Raw genomic sequence first — 16,982 nt, 5'->3', positions numbered from 1 at the left:
AAAAGTACAGAGTTAATCTATGGCCGTCCTATAAACTGGGGCCTGAGTTTTAACGTTAGTGCCTTAAATCTGGGGCATGGTTTTGATTTCATTCTTTTAAGCAGCATCCACAAGCATCCAGGAGGAGTCATGATCACATCTTTTATTGCGAAGTAACCAGAAGGATGCTTTATCCTGTTTCTCTCTCTTTATTCAAAACCAGTTCTCCTGGAAATCAGACCCTATTCTATAATCAACCAGCTCTGAGCTGTTCATATCTAGCGCTACTGAGACACTCAGTTAATATGCATACACAGAAATTTTTAAGTAAGTACTTTTCAATGGGTGAATGGTTAAATAAACTGTGGTACAACCATAACATCCATACCCCACTCAGTAATAAAAAAAAATTATCAATACACAAGACTTTGATAAACCTCAAAGAAATTATGCTGAATGAAAATGGCCAATCTCAAAAGGGTATATACTGCATGATTCCATTTATATAGCATTCCTGAAATAACATAATTAGACCAATGGAGAACAGGTTAGTGGTTGGTAGGGATTAGGCTTGAAGGGAGAGGGTGGGTATGGTTATAAAAGGGTAGCATGAGGGAGTCTTGTGGTGATGAAAGAGTTCTGTTGTATTTTGATTGTTGTGATGGTTACACAGATATACACTACTGATAAAATTGCACAGAGCTACACATACACACACACACCCATAAACACACGTGAGTGCATGCATATCTGGTGAAATCTAAATAAGATTTGTCTATACCAACATCAATTTCCTAATGTTGATATTGTACTATCGTTATGCAAGACACAAACATTAGGTTAGGCTGGGTGAAATGTGCCCCGGATCATTTCTTTGCAACTTCTTGTGAATCAGTAATTATTTATAATAAAAGTTTAAAAAACGAAAATTAAAAACAGATGTATTAACATAGGGATGAATGAATGAGCAAATCAACAAACTGCATTATCCACAGTAGGAGTGGGGGATATAGATCCCTTTGAATTGAGAATGTGTTTTCTCTATTTTTTACTACCAAATTTTACAAAGATTCCCCAGTTATAGTTCTGTCCTCTAATTTGGCTGGTTCTAAGTATAAGTTGTAGTCTTCTTGGCCTTTGTGCGATGAAGGGATATTTATAGGCTTCTCATAAAAGTACCTAAGATACAGGTATATAATAATTCAAAAATGTCACAAATCTAGAAACATTTATTACAGGAAAGTCTTTGACTTTCTGTAAAGCCACAAAAATATACCACATTTCACACATAATACTTTTATCTAAGAGCTATTTGGGGCTGAAAGAATTAAAAACACATTCATGGGGCTTCGAAGAGTCAAAATCTTAATATAAAGGCCCTGCTTTTATCTCATGCACCTAAGATCTTCTTTTTAACATCTGTCTCAAGTAAAATAAAAAATGGACCATGCATTTTAACATAATAGCCACTTTTGCCCTGGTACATGTAATTGCTTGAATTTTAGTTTTAATTCTCCCTCTCTCTTGCTGTAATTATAAGAACAATTAGATGTCAGAGTTCAGAGCTTGTCAAATTTAAGAAGAGAGGAACAGCCAAAATGAAATTTTTTCCTGCCTTGAAATACCAATTGCAAAACAGCTACAACTAACGTTTTCCTAGCGCTTTGCTACTGATAACACACTTCAACTTACAGAGATCCATTTAGGCTTCAACTCAGACGATATGAAAAGTGGTGTTAAAGCTAATAAATTAGGAAAATAGAATTGCATGGTGATTCCCCCACCAGTCAGCAAAGGCCTTTCTAGGTACAATTAAGCTTATTAACTTAAAAAAAAAAAGCTGGGGACCCCTCCCCCTGGCATCATAACCAAAACAAAAACCAAACCATCTCCCTTTCTGACATTTTTGGTTTCCTGACCATTGCCCCATGACTTTTCAGGAGAACTTGCATGTGTCCTGAGCTTGGGAAAAGGAAAGAAATCTAAAGGTATGAACCAGGACTTGACTCTACCAAACATTGGTAAAAGGTAATAGCTTGAAGTTGATGAGCCAGAATTCACCGCTGGGTGAAGGCCTCCCACTAATTGGTTGTAAAACCTACATGTAGACTAGCTTCTTAGTTCTTTGTGACTCCCAGATAACAACAGAACGTTTGTGGGAAGCAGACAGGGCAGAATGTCCCCTTGGAATCCGGAATGCACATATTTATTGAATCCCCATAGGTATGTGCTTTGGGAAAGCAACTCTCACCCAAGGCTGCAGGGACTATTGAAATCGTTTGAACCCAGAGCCAAACTAGAAACCCAACACAAAAGTTCAAAAGGATCAGCCGTAAGGGTCAATAGATAAGAAGGGACAAGAAACAGAAAAAAGCCAGGGTAGGTCACAAAGCCTGGAATTCAAGCAGCAGAGGGTGGTGTGTACCTGAGGAATGACTGGGGCATGACCCAGGGCAAACACTGTGTTCTGTAGCTTTCCTTTATGGACCATGCAAAATGTAGGCAAGGTGGCTGGGCTGAAAAGATCAGAGGAAGGGCCGACTGAAAAGAGGTGGATAGAAGAGAATAAGATACAGTTATTTTCCTCAAGCACCTTATAGTACAGTGGAGAAAGATGCATTCACTGGTAATAAAAAGACAAGCAGAATACAGGAAGTGCCTCGCTAGAGAAACAAATAAAGGCCCGAGGGAACGTGGGAAGAAGAGAAATGGGTTTTGATTCGGGGAATCTTGGAAGGCTTCACAGAAGAAGAAGCATTTGAACTGAATTTTCATAGATAGTATCTCAATAAGCAGAGATAGTGGGGAGAAAGCATTCTAGTGGAGGAAAAGCAAGTTCAAAGGCAAAAAAGGTGACTGTATACAGAACATCCTCAGCATGCATTATTGAATATATGGAGAGTAACTGGTGCCTGGCAGGCCAGTGGACTTGCAAAGAAGATGGAAAGACCCACTTAGTGTGGGCCTTGGCCGAGGGGGAGAGCGACCCGCATGGTAGATGTAGGGAGTGGAGGAGGGAAAAGACGCAAAATTGTCAATGAGGTGAATATGTCAGAGAGAAGTTATGAGGTTCTTGACGGGGAGTTTTCAGGGGGCTGCAGAAGTGAGTGAGTCTGCAGTCAGGTTGGCTTCTGATTGGAGACCAGTTTGTGGGGGAAAAAGTCAAAGATAGCTTTGAGATTTCTAACCAATATTACTGGGAGATGGTGATGCTGCTTAAAAAGTACTAGTACTGGGCTAGTATACTCGGAAGATGGTCTTAAATATTTTTTCCTTTTTTCAAATGATTCATATAAAGGATATACCTTTCCACTTTCTTTGAAACTCACTTAACTATGAGATTATTTATAACTTCAAAATGTCTCCCATATTAATTGGATTGGGTTATTTGGGTCGAAGCAGAGCCTGAGACAAGACTTTGGGTCCCAAGACACATCATTTGTTGGGAGTGTTCTTGAGAGAAATCTGTAAGGGAGAGAAGGAAGTAGGTGGAACAAGGGAACTAGCTAAGCAAGAATGTGGGCTCCTCTGGAGTCCAGCCTCAGCCTGATCCCAAAGAGATCTCTGGAACATGAATTGCACCACAGACTTGGTCCCAATTTTAAATAAAGGGATCAGCCTTCTGTATCCTGAATTCATCAGTCTTTGGCTTCAGGCTATCTAGGGACCAAGGAGATGAGCTTAGCCTCTTGGGCATGGAGCCACCCATTGGCTTAAGAGCACTTCTCCAGAGAAAGGAGCAGAGGGGAGCCTTTATTCCCAACAGCTGCACATGGGTATATCTTCCTCACACAGAGCACCTGGGTGAGGTTCCAATAGGCCTCACTACCTATGGATCTGGATGTTCCCTTTAGATAACTATATCCTAGGGTATTTCAAATAAAGGATATTTTGGTAACTCAGCATGTCTTTAATTTTCCCTTGTCTACCGTGACTGAGGATAAGCTGGAAAATACGCTCCAATTCACATCTCTAATGAGGACACCTTGAACCAAGTTCTCAGACATAGCAAGAAAGCTGCCAAGATAGTGTTGAGCTCTCAGAAACTTTTTCCATTTTTATCCCCAGCTTCAATTTTCCCTATAGAATGTCATGGTCAGAATATACACATTCTTGTCTGAATTTGTGTCTTGTCTGAGTCTTGTGATGATCTTCATTGCTTGGCAACATTTTAGCTTAACCATCATTGATCTCAAATTGCAGGAAAAACCTGAGCCCATAAGTAGAGTGAGTACTGAGTGAGAAGATGAATGAGTGGGCAGGATTTGGTGCTGAAATTCTGACTCAATCAAGGGCATGTCTAAGGACTTTTAGAAGAGCAATGTTTGGTTAACAAGAAAGAGTGAATACTTTTCAGGATAAGTTAGGGTCATAACTTAGTTGATTATAACAGAATTAATGAAGGTGGTAGTTCTGGATTTGATCACTTAATGAAATTGTGCATTTCCGTCACATAACTATAGAAAATGGACTGTGCACAGTCTAGTTAAACCAAAGAGTTTTCAAAAAAAGTTCTCAAAAGAAAAAAAACAAACAAAAACATTTAGTTATGTTACAAAGACACAGGCACTAGTTTGAAGGAGCTCTTGCAGGCCAAATCTAAGACAACTTGAATACAAAAATCTTTAAGGACGGTAATCCATGAGTCTATGCCAAAAATAGCTAGACAGATCAATAAATAAACAGGGGAGAAGGAGGGTTCTTGCTTAAAGCAAATACTGATTACTGGCTAGTAGATGCAGCAGATGAACTAGAGTTGGAAAATCACTATTTTGCAACCATCAAAACAAAGACAGGATCAAGCAAGAATCATCAAATGATGATAAATTCATGGAGAATTTTTATGAGAAACAAGAGAGGTACATAGTGTTAAGGTTCTTTGCCAAACTATTTTGTTAGTTGTAAAAGAAACATTAACTAGACTGTGGAGAAATTGGACAACCCATTGATGGGGAAGAACTTAGACAAAACTTTGAGTGATAAAAATCATCATCACTACTGAGGGGCTGATTGACATCATATGTCTCCAAATGTGGTATCACGACCAGGGCACAGCACCCCCAGTACAGCTTTCTAGCTGACAATGCACAACCTCAGTCTAGTCATGAGGAACCCTCAGAAATAACCAAAGGAAGAGCACTCATTCAACATTTATCATTCAAGTAAAAGGAGGGGTTGTATTATTCAAAAATGTCAATGTCATAACTGAAAAGACAGTCTGAGAAACAATTCCAGATTAAATAAATCTAAAGAGACATGGCAATTAAATAAAATGTGTGATCCTAGACAGGATCTTATACTAAAAGGAAAAGGATGCTATAAGTGTCCTGAAATTCACAAGTGACTGTGGTTATTTAAAAAGTACCCTATCCTTAGGAAATGTACACTTAAGAATTTAGGGTTAGCGAGACTAATGTATGCAAAGTACTCCCTAATGATTTACATAAGATTATATTTAATGTATATGTTATACATATGTACATATTATATTCAGAGAAAGAGAGAGAAAGAGAAGACAAACAAAAAGTCAAAATGTTAGCAATAGATAAATCTGGGTATTCCTGCAGCTTGTAAGTTTCCAAATAAAAAGTTATTTATAATCAAGATGTTTAAAAACTATAGATGCAAACCAGAACAAATATATCAATAAAATTATCCTAAAATTATTCTATCAGCTGAACAAAATGGATTCCATTCCTTCAACCTTGACTCCAACACACACCATTAACCTAGCACCCAGACTACTACTGATGTTTCTGAAGTGGTTTCCCAGTTCTCAAATTCTCCCTCTCCAATCACTTGGCCCACCACAAATAAAATGAGTTACCTTATAGAAGGACAGTTAGGGTAGTGTCCCTCCTCTGCAAAACCCTTCTAGGGTCCCTAGTTGACTACAAAATACAGACCAAACTCATTGATTTCAAAACACTCCAAATATGAGTTCTGTCAATTAAGTTCACAAACTCATCCTAGAAAAAGTGCTACATACTTCATTGCTGAATATCACTATGGTCACCGTCGAAGTACTCCTCTTGGGAAAACATTCATGGATGCCAGTGCTTAGTCCACACTTCAAAGCAATGTTGGAACTCTTTTTCTGAAATGGCTATCAGAGCTGTCATCATATTATACTTGATGTCCTGAATGTCATCAAAATGTCTTCCTTTCAATATTTCCTTTATTTTCAGGTAAAGAAAAAGGTCATTGGGGACCAGATCAGGTGAGTAGGGAGGGTGTTCCAATACAGTTATTTGTTTACTGGCAAAAAACTCCCTCACAGACAGTGCCGTGTGAGCTGCTGCATTGTCGTGATGCAAGAGGCATAAATTGTTGGCGAAGAGCTCAGGTCGTTTTCATTTTTTTCTTGCAGCCTTTTCAGCACTTCCAAATAGTAAACTTCGTTAATTGTTTGTCCAGTTGGTACAAATTCATAATGAATAATCCCTCTGATATCAAAAAAGTTTAGCAACATCGTCGCAACAAGTTCACGAACTTAATTGTCTCACTTCATATATATTGGAGACTCCGAATTCGTATTCCTTCCTTAACTTCTACTAATATCCCAGACAAAAAGTGATATAATAGAACATGAGCTTTGGGGTCAGAAAGACCCTCATTCCCACCTAACACCAAAATGAACTGATTGAGATTAGGAAATTTCCTCAATCCCTCCGAGGTAAAATTCCTTCATTTGTTAAAAAAAAAAAATGAAATTACAATACAGAACATGTAAGATTATTATACTAATAGGCCTCATAATAATATGCCCTCTAGTCTGTAATAATAGCCATTCTCCAATTTTCTACAGAGGTTCCTTCTAACCAGAATTTCTTCATCCTTGACTTTTTTTTTTTTTTTCCTTGAGAACATTCTTTGATTCAGCTTCAACCTCATCTCTTCTGTGGAAACTCTTCCATCTTCCCCAAACACGTGTAATGGCTCTCCCTTCCACATTCTCTTACCCTTTGTTTTCATATCTCTATTACAAACTTATGTTTTATTCCCCATTCTTACCTCAATATCAAACCAAATGAGCTCGCAATAAGTATGGGATCAATGCACATGGGCCCTCTGCCCTGTCGAGCACTGGGTGCTATTCCATGTAGTAAGTACTTAAATAGTATCACCTCCCATTTTAAATTGCACATGCATTTAGGGCAGTGGCTATGTCTTATGTTCATCTAAATTCTCCACCATATACTCAGCATAATGTAGTGGGGTTTTGTGCCCTCAATTTTGGTGAAATAATAATAACGGTAATGATAATAATAGCTAATACTTAACTAAGTAGTCATTAAATTCATGTTCTAGGTATGTTATACATATTAAAACATTTAATCCTCACACTGATTTTATGAGGCAGACTCTCTTACTAGTCTATTTTCTAGATAAAGAACCTGAAACAAAAGAGGCGAAATAACTTGCCAAAGTCAGTAAAGTGGCAGAGCCCAGAATGAAATGCAGACAGTTGGGCTTCAAAATTCATTCTCTTAAACATTACACTGTACTGTTTATCCTTAGACCATATTGGATTTTTTATGTCTGAAGGACAGCACAGTTTGCCACTGTGACAGCACAGAGAATGTCTGCAAATAGAGAAGATTGTCACAGAGAAGTCAATGCCATAGGGCAGCCATGCCACCTCAGAAGGCCATGTTGTTTTATTGTCAGGCATCTTTCCAGCAAAGACATTGCTTTCTTCCTGTGTCTTCCCTATTCCTTCCCCTAAGCCACCAACCACTCTTTTATTTCCAGTCTATCTTAGAAGACTACATATCCTGGGTGTCTCACTACCCAATCTCCCCCTCTGTTAGATTTTTACTATTATAATGCTGTGTAACAATACCCCAAATATCTGTGGTTTACAACAACAAATACTTATTTTTCTTGCTCTTCTCTAACGATCAGCTGTGATTTGGCTAATCTTGATTGGGCTTACCTGGTTTAGGTGAATTCGGTTGGACTCTTAGCTTCAGATCACACTCAAGTTAGCTGTATTTGTTTTCATAATTTTGAAACCAGATAAACATTAAAGACTAGTTCTTTATAAAACAAATAGTAAAGTAAAAGAGGCTAAATTTACTATAAAGCATGCGTAAGACTTCTGCACATGATACATCTACTAATTCTCCATTGGCCAAAGCAAGCTGTAGAACCCAAAATGCATAGGTTAGGGACGCATCCTCTGCCTACTCTGCTGGGAGAGAGAATCACATAGCAACGGAGCATGGAAATATAGTTATAAAATACAATAGGCTTTTTAAGAAGGACTGAAATTTGGGAATGGTAATCCAATCTACAGACCTCTCCAATGCCCCAGAGAAAGCAATGCAATGGAGTCCCAACACAAATAAGGGCAGGAACAGCATGATGCCGTTTTTACCCTTGGGCTCCAATATGAACTCAGCCCCACCAGTCATTTGGAAGTGGATGGATGAGACCACACCAGCAGGGATGGCTAGAGAACGTACTCGTGTACAATAAACATGCCTGAGAAATGTCACGTTACCCCAGCTCGAAGAAGTGGTGTACCATTATGCAATCAACCTACAAAGAGCCATTCAGCACCCAACTTTCAGCACCGACCTGGTGTTACTGAGTCCAAAAGAAATGGTGTATCAAGGACCAATTGACCTCTGTGTGAAGACATGATTAATACACTTGCAACATTTATTGAACAAGTCAGGGTGTGATTAAGTTCTCAACCACATAGAGGAGCTCCTAGAGAAAAGGAGGTATTGTTTAAAGTGATAATTGCACAGCATGGAGCACATGCAGAGAAAGCCTTGGGGAGCTGTGAGCTTTGAAAGAGGACCTTGAATGTCCTATAGATAGAAAGAGCAGATAGAAAATGTTAGATATGCATTTCCAGAGAGGATAATGAGATGAGTCAGAAGAGACGGGGGTGGGGGGGGGACAATAATAGCATGGGAGATTATAGGATTGTCATTTAATAGAGTTTTAGAAACTTATATTCCAGGAGCAAGAGAGGAATGAAGTAAAATGGCCTGTGCTAACAAATACTTTGGCTGCCCTGGTCTGGGAGAAATTCCTAAACTGTCGTTTGGAGTTAAAGTTCTATTTTCTGTGTTATTTTATTTTATGTTATTTTTTCCTGCTTCAAACCCATTTACTTTCTGACTAAACTGTGTGGAGAGAAACAAAATTTAAATGATTCAACATATGTCACCCAGAACTACTGGGCCCTGTTGTTCTTTTTTAAAGACAACCCCCTTGAGAGTTCTATTTTTGGTTGGAGCAGATTTCCATTTCACCCAGAGCTGGGTGGGATGATACTTTCCTTTCTCTCCTATTCAGTGTGGGAGCTAGTTGGGATTCTTTAAAAGGCCTGCTGTGTTACTGAGAGTCCTGGAAGAATACAGCATTGCAGTAGCTGAACCAATAAATCATGACCTGGAAACCCCAGCTATTGTGTCCTTCTGTTTATTACAAACAGAAGGAAACACAGTGCCTTTTCTTTCTTCCTCTGGGGCAATGTAGCAACCAAAAATTATAATATGAGGAGGGAGAATTAAAATCTGAAAGCTAGATATTTTTCTAGTTTTAGTTACAATGTTAATCTGGGATTATAAATGTCATTACACAGATTTCCAGTACTCACCCAAATCTGGTTCTAGGAGCACAGGAAGATTACACATCCATTCCTGTTGTCTGTGGGGTGGAAATATTTGACTGGTTCTAGCCAATGGACAGAGATGTGTGTAAAGCAGGCAAAAGCCCATGCACATTTCTCCAGTGTCTCTTCCCTTCCTGTTGAACAAGGAAGCTGCTTATGCTTGATGGTGCAGCTAACAGTGACACCCCAACACCCTGGACCACTGAGTTATTGTATGGAAGACAGTTGTCCTGAAGGATTTCCTGGGCACTCGGTGGACATTGCATAAGCAACACTTCGTTGTGTTCAGGCACTAAAATTCCTGAAGTGTTTGTTATTGCAGTTTAACCTACCCAACCTGACTAATAAATGCTAAACAATATCTACAAGGGTCTAAAATACAGTAACCCTAATTTAGGCTAGAGTAATTATGACTAAATAAAACAGAACCCAGAGGGCAGAGGTGCCTGAGCAGCATAAATTGATCCTACAAACTCCACTGTGGTTTTTTCTCATAGAAGAATCCCTCAAAATCTCATTCAGCACCTAATCGTTCCTACTTCAGACACAATTCCAACATAATTTCTTCTTTCTAGATTAAAGCAGAAAGTTAGAAGGGAGAGTGCCCTGAGTTCCAGAGTTGCATCTGATAATTCTTTGCCAATGAACACTGGCTAGTGCTTATGGTTACACTTATAGCAACAGAGACAGACTACATTTTATCAACATGGGGGTTTTTGCTGCATTCTCGGTTCTGAATTGGATGAATTGACAAGTGCTTGTTTTTAATGTCTGATTTTTTGAAATGTCATTTAGTTTGCATCTTGACAATGACTATGTACCATCTTTTCTATGACCCTGACCACCCTGTAATACAAAACGTCTCTTAGAGAGATATGGTGGAAAGATTATCAGGAACTTGGTGTTGTTGACAAGAAACCAGTGCAAGCACATTAGCTTGAACATGCACCCTGGTTTCCTACCACTGGCCCACAGCACTGGCTCAGAGTGTAGACCAAAAAGTCTAAGGAGGTGTAAGGTATCAGCTTCTTATTATCAAGGAACAACATGATGACAACAGAAAATTTATTATACAAACACAGACATACAACAGCCCTGTCTAGTACTGCAAGCTTCACTCATATTGGCCACGATCACTTGGGGACTCTTTTCTAAGGCTAAGTCTACTTGCATTTAGTAACTCCAGGTGTACAGAACTATATATCTTTTATTGTTACTTTCTCCTGCACACTTAACCACTGTTCATGAAGAGCAAAGTTAACAGGTGGTACCTGAGGGAGATTTGATGGAAGCTAACAGGTCACAATGTGCTATAACCATCAGATGTTTATAACCCACCTCTAGATGTTCATAATGCACCTCTACAAGTTAATCAAATCTTATAGTTTACTAAGCATCATCTATTACTTCTCTACATCTGAAGCCAAGAAAGGAGGGGGTGACTAATAGAGAAACTATGGTGAATTTAATTTTCTAACCAGTTAGCTCCCTGAATGGATACCTTTCTTATGAAAAGTGCCATAGGATTTAAGAAAATGGGTGCTCTGAGTTCTTGGCCAGCCCATTTTCCAGAATTGCATCTGAAAACTCCTTGCCTACGAACACTGGCTAGTGTTTATGATTAGCACCCAGGAGTTTGAAGTGATGTGGAAAAGAGGACAAATGAGGGTGATTCATACCAGGTAACTAGGTATAAACTCCAGGAGGTTTGCATCTCTCAGTGGCACAAGATCAAATATCCTCAGTAAAGAGTCCCTATTGAAGCGGGGAACTTTTACAGAGAAAGAATTCAGTTGTGACGAATTCTTTTACAAATTGGGTGTAATCACAGCTCATCCCCTCTTACCTCTCACTGCCATAGGAATAATCAGAGCTCTGCAGCATCATTTACAAAGTGGACTGTCAGAAAAATCATTTCTTAGCACAATTAATAATAATGAATTTGTGGACAAGTTCCTTATTTGTGATAGGGTACTATAGAGATAGTACTATAAAGATAGTACTATAAAGATAGTGAAAGGTATAGGGAGATAGTACCCTTCTCTATCATTTAGAGCAAATGGGTAGGCTTAATGGAACTAAATTTTAAAGGGACTTTAAACTTGTGTGTGTCACTAGTAACTATGCTCTGATTTTCAAGAGCAAGACTCATCTGGTTAAAGAACAAATACACTGTAATTCAGGATTTGCCTTGATCTAGACTCAAATAGTGACATGTAAACGAAGAAAAAAAGCAGCTAAAATAAAGCTGTCCCATTTTCACCAAGGAATTACTCTCCCTCCCCCTCCCCCACCCCGCCAGGAAACATGGAGCTAAAACAAGACAAACTTCTGCTATAGTAATTGAAGTCTCAGTCATCTGTGTCTTGCAGACTCAAGAATGTGCGCATATGTGTTTGATTGAGGAATAACATTTGCTCACTTTTGAAGAACTTCCTCCCTATGTGACAGTTAACAAACCATTACAAGTAATCACTTTAATCTCACATGGCAGATTTTGCTTATTTCTGAGGGGCCATGAAATGAAGGATTTAATAATTGCATTTGTGTCCTCTCAAGGGTTTAAAAGTGTAGTCATCTACTATTTCTGCGCCTACAAGTATAATATTGAGGCCTGCCATTTGCCAGTGAAAAGATTGGGAACGAGAATGATATGAGGGTAAAGGGTACCATTTCAACATGGTGCTTTTCTTTCAGGAAACCAGACCAATTGAGAGGCAGGTAAGCATGGAGGGATAGTGTGTGTTTCAATAATGGAATGTTGCTAAAAATCTATTGACATTTTCCTACTTAAGTAATTCTGATATAACACTCATGGAAGAAGGCTGGTTGTATGAGTGTGTGTGTGTGTGTGTGTGTGTGTGTGTGTGTGTGTGTGTGTGTGTGTAAAATGAGGTGGAAAGAAAGGTTTGGAATACTTCCCCAAATCATTCTGTGTGAGTACATATGTCTGTGAACTTAAAATTCATCCTTACCCACACCAAATATGCATTCTTTTTAACTAGTAACACTGTAAGTTGTATCAGAGTAATCAGAGTATTTCAGTATCTTTATGAGTCTCAGTATGTACATTTAAAGTCTCATTGTTACCCAAAACTCACATTCCATATAAGATTGTTAGAAATGAGAGACCCCAGACCATTGTTTTCCATGATCTAATATCCCCAATCATACTGGAGTTCTGACCTTGAACTCTTCTGAAAGTATGGCTGTTTCCTTGAACTTGAGGTCCATGAATGGACCTCAGAGATCTATTGACACTCAAAATTCTATGAAACCGAGTGTGAGCTTGTATACGTATGTATTTGTACATGTTTCTGACAAGAGTTTCCATTGCTTTCATCAGGTTCTTAGAGTAGGTTTATAAACCTCACCCCAAAAAAGAGCAAGAAACATTGCCTTCAGAAAGAGTGCTTTCTATAGCATGCACCCAGCTCAGTAATACATTTGCTCTTTCTTTCCTCTCAAAGTCTCTAAGAATGTAGGCAAAGCTCATCTTTGTCCCTCTCCCTGTTCCCCTCTGTTTCTTTTCCCTTTACTTTCTCCTCCTCCTTGAACCATTCTTGGCCCTCTATGAATCATATCCCGGTGCTCTCTGATGAAATTATTCCCTCATTGGTGTTAATTGCAGACTATATTACCTCTCTCAGGATTCTTTTACTCTACGCTTAAAACAAACAAACAAACAAAAGGTGAGAGTTTACACCAAAGGAATAATCTGATAGAATTTCAGATGCTGTGGTCTCCAGATTGAAATTAGTTAAAGGTCCATCCCAGCAGCTTTCCAATCCCACCAGCAAGTGACAATATTATTCTGCTTACAGGAGTGGCTGATTCTAGCCATGCCATTTGTTTAAGCTACAAGAAGTCACAAAAGGACATAATTCTAGTGCAACAGGAGAAAAGTCAGCCAAAGTTGTTGAGAGAGTAAATAAGGGTTGGCCGATTTTCATGTTAATTTGTATTCTGATCACATAGCCTTATCTCTAAGTTAGATAATATCTCTTTAATAACCTCAGACCATACACGAACGTATATCAGTGCCCTCTCCACAAGGAGAAAAGGGTAAGGTATGGCCAGAATCGCTTATCTTATTTTTTGTACAACATAGAAGAGCATCTTCCAGGAGGAAGTTCAGGCAGCCAAATGGTGGGCAGCTCCTTAGCTCACACTTTAAGTCTCCAGCACAGAGCAGCTCTTAAGAGTCTGTGTCAGCTCTTCCCATACCTGGGGAACAGAAAGGAAGCCCCCACACTCTGTTTTTCTTCATCTTCCTCCTGCTGACTAAACTCCAGCACCCTCTCCACTCCTTTTCTTCATTAATACACCCCATGTTCCAAACGGTATTTTCAAACAAGGATAGATATCAGCTTCTTTCTCTTGGAAAGGAGGATGTAGCCAATTATCTGTTGATGGTCCTGAAAAAAAAATGAATATATATATAATGAAACTGCTTAAATACGCTAGGAAAGTGGAATCATTTTAGACTGTCCCTGCAGTTTCTGCGACTCTCCTGTGACACTCCTGAAACCTAATCATTTTCCATATTTTGCCCAATTTTCTGAGCAATGGTGGGTGTGTGTGTCTCTGTTCCATTATCATTAATGGGAATTGGGAGCACTTAGGAGGAAGCAAGCCTTTCCCTAGAGATGTAATTTCATGCATTAAGATATCAAAACATGAGAGAATACACATTGATATGTGGTGGATTCATACGATTGGCTCCATTAACACTAATGGGAATGAGGCCCACAGCTCCCTGCCACACTGCCGGGGCAGATGTATAAATCCTGGCGCCTCAGGAGGCCCAGGCTTGCTGACTGACCTTGCCCTTGCATGTAGTTTCCTTTGTTTTCAAATGCAGCTGGATAAATACAGCAGAGTCCCTGACTGAATATAGATACCAGGTCCTTGCCCTGGCAGCAGGAAAACTATGAGGAATGGCTTTAAATGAATGCATGAGACTGATTCTATAAGCCACATATAAACATCAGTCCAACCCATTTATGGTCATACCTTTCAAAGAACAGACAAAGCAAATTGATGATATCAGTTTTCCTAGAAAGGAGATGAAAAATCCTGAAACTCAAAGATCTATGTATGCTACAGATCGAAGTGACCTGAGGGACCAGACATCCCCTGATGGGCTCATTGTCCACGTTATTCCACTCCAAGCCTCACCTGCCTTTCTTCCCTTAGGATGAAATTTGTACTTAGCTGCCTTTCCTTTGATGCCTTTTCTCTGTAATACATTCAGATATTCTCTCTCCACCGAATGTTTTGCATATTTAATATTTACTTGATTAAAAAATCCTAGCCCTGGTCCAAGATGGCTGCAGTCGGCAATAAGAGACATAGTTAAGGGGCTTGTCGGAGGCAAGGGGATTCTTAACAGTTTCAGAAAATCTTTTGGAAAGAACAAGTCTACTTCAACAAATGAAGGAGACCAAAGAAAATTCAAGCCCTTCAGTTACCCCAGCAAACCTCAACCACGCAAAACCATGTTGGTACTGGGATAAGAAAGACTTGGCTCATATGCCCTCACGAGAAGTACTCCATCCAGCTGCTGAGGCCTGGTACCGCTGAGAGGGTGTTCGGTTTATATTTGATGTGGGCGCACATTTGGGTCTACCTATGATACCCTGGTAACTGGAATAATTTATTTTCATCACTTCTATATGTTTTCTCCTTTCTTTCAAGCAATTCCCAAGATATGTGACAGGAGCTTGTTGTCTCTTTCTGGATAAGAAAGTAGAAGAAATGGCTCCATAATGTAAAGATATCATCAAAACAGCTCATTGTTTATTAAATTATGTACAATTGGCCAGCTTGGAGATAACCCAAAGGAAGAAATAATGATTCTGGAGACAATCTTATTACAGACCATAAAGTGTGATTTATAGGTAGGACATCCATACCAATTCCTACTCAAGTATGCAAAACAACTTAGAGGTGATAAAAACAAATTCAAAAGTTGGTTCAAATGACACAGACATTTGTAAATGACAGTCTGTGCATGACCTTGTCACTGCAGTGGGAACCAGAGATCATAGCAGTGGCAGTGATGTATCTCGTAGGACGTTTGGGCAAATATGAAATACAAGAGTGGAACTCCAAACCCAGCATTGGAGATAGGGAGAGCAGTTTGTGCAGGATGTCCCTGTGGATGTTCTGGAAGACATCTGCCACTAAATCCTGGATCTGTCCTCACAAGGAAAACGGCAGATTCCTCATCACGCACCCCATCAGATGCAGCAGTCCTCACCTCTCCATCTACCTCTCCCACCCCCACTCTCCCACCATCAATGCACCAAGTGCCACAGTGACGGCTGCCTCAAGGCTCAGAACAATCCCATCCCCAGCAGGACTCTGCAGCAGTCAGCCCCACCCCCTCAGCCAGTCCAGTAGCCCAAAAAACCATCAGCGCAACTTAGTCCTCCCGACCAGGTGAAGTGAGCCGCAGAATAGAACAAAGAATAGAACAAAGCAGCAGAACCACCACCACCTAAAATGCCCAGAATTGAGACTACCCAACTTCTTTTGCCTCCATCCCACCCACCGTCAGAACTGAAGCCTCCCTTCTTGGCGGTCTTGGGCAAGGCCAGCTGCCAGGCCCTGTGGATGCCAGTGACCTCCCCAAAGTCTAACTTCCTCCTCCCGCCCACCCGTTCCCTGTGCACCAGCCACCACCACTGCCACCCTCCAGCAACATGAGTGGGATGTCCACCACCAGCTCCTAAACCTCTGGAGAGGGCTATGAGAACCTGCAGTCCATGATGAAGACCTAGGGCCCTCGTACGGCATTCTGCCCCCAGTCTATGGCCCGCCATACCCCCCCTACATGCACCCCCACTGCCAGTGAAGCCTCTCCCAGCCTCCTTCCCCTTACTCGCCATCCTGTCCCCCATTCCTGGCTACTCTCCACTTCCACCCACCTACAACCCCAACTTGCCGTCCCCATCCCCACGCCTGCCCCCTACCCATGCTGTCCCACTCACCCTCCTCCAGGCCTGGGCCTGCTGCCAGCTAGCTACCCACTTCCAGCCACCCGTGCCTCCACCCATCTCCCCACTGGGCATGCCTCCATTGGTGGGGCAGAGGTGGGCAGCCTGGATGAGATAGCCTGATCCCTTTTTTTTTCCTTTGATTTTTTAACAAAAGTTTTTCTAATCAACTTGAAAAGTAGTTGAAGTGGGTAAGCAGCAGGGTACCTTGTGTAATGATAGACAGTTGCAGTATGGGAAGAAATGGCTGGGCCAATGAGATAAAATCAGGGTGGTCCTCCACATCTGGAGAATACGGACAGTGGCTTTCAGAGTAGCCTAGTGGCAATCAGTGGCACACAATGCCACTGATTGTGTGCTTT

At 40.4% G+C, this 16,982-nt stretch overlaps 1 pseudogene; it reads left to right on the top strand.

Moving 5' to 3' along the window:
* Positions 1-15,052: 15,052 nt before the first annotated feature.
* On the top strand, positions 15,053-16,738 carry LOC117016341 (cyclin-K-like; annotated as a pseudogene).
* Positions 16,739-16,982: the final 244 nt, after the last annotated feature.

This window comes from Rhinolophus ferrumequinum, chromosome 23, assembly GCF_004115265.2.
Source record: "Rhinolophus ferrumequinum isolate MPI-CBG mRhiFer1 chromosome 23, mRhiFer1_v1.p, whole genome shotgun sequence".
Classification (NCBI taxonomy): domain Eukaryota; kingdom Metazoa; phylum Chordata; class Mammalia; order Chiroptera; family Rhinolophidae; genus Rhinolophus; species Rhinolophus ferrumequinum.
Note: the sequence above shows the minus strand (reverse complement) of the source record. Positions and strands in the feature narration are given on the sequence as shown.